This window comes from Sinocyclocheilus anshuiensis, unplaced genomic scaffold (genome assembly GCF_001515605.1).
Source record: "Sinocyclocheilus anshuiensis isolate Anshui unplaced genomic scaffold, SAMN03320099.WGS_v1.1 scaffold1762, whole genome shotgun sequence".
Taxonomy (NCBI): Eukaryota; Metazoa; Chordata; class Actinopteri; order Cypriniformes; family Cyprinidae; genus Sinocyclocheilus; species Sinocyclocheilus anshuiensis.
In genome coordinates, this window is record NW_015547656.1 from 482,417 (window position 1) to 483,234 (window position 818).

The following is an 818-nucleotide window of genomic DNA, read 5'->3' on the forward strand; positions in this document are numbered from 1 at the left end:
ACTGAGGTTTTCACAAATATTATGCAGCACAACTGTTTTCAACATTGCTAATAATAAGAAATGCTTCTTAGAATGATTTCTAATGGATCATGTGACAGAAGACTGGAGTAATGGCTACTGAAAATTCAGCTTCTCTATAACGTTCCACGACATATTTTCAAATGTATTAAAGTAGAAAACAGTTATTTTAAATGGTAATACTATTTCACAATATTACTATGTTTACAGTATTTTTGTTCAAATAAATGCAGCCTTGATGAGCAGAAGAGCCTTCTTTCAAAAACATTTAAAAAATCTTACTGATCCCAAACATTTGAATAGTAGTGTATATAATAAAAATCATTTAAAAAAAATGTAATAAGAAAATGTATTTTAAAGTGTTACCAAATTGTTCTTAATTATATTTTATCAGGGTTGAATCATTGTTACATTTTGTTGTAATACACTTAATTATTTAATATATTTATATGATATAATATTATATTATATAATATATATATAAGTAAGATATATTTCAATATCTTACTTTTTAACAGAGCTTGTTAAAATTTCAACATTCATTGTGTTTTTGAAGTGTTTTGTCAAACGTTTTACAACCATTTAGCATTAAAGGTTGTTTTGACTCTGAAACAACACATAATTCCAACCACATTTGCTTGGAAATGTTGAACACATTCTGGCTGGGAACACTCTTACACTCTTAGGTGTATATGAAAAAATCACAGAGCAGTTTATTTGATTAAATATGTAATTTATCAGATAATCAGAGAAGATGACCTGAACATGTCAGTGATGATGGGGTCTTATGGCAAATGTGT

General features: G+C 27.1%; 1 protein-coding gene across 1 annotated transcript in view; it reads left to right on the forward strand.

Annotated features, from left to right (window-relative positions):
• Positions 1 to 818, forward strand: part of LOC107702147 (atrial natriuretic peptide receptor 1) — a 20,372-nt gene that overhangs the window by 4,817 nt on the left and 14,737 nt on the right. The gene's annotated exons all lie outside the window — the stretch shown is intronic.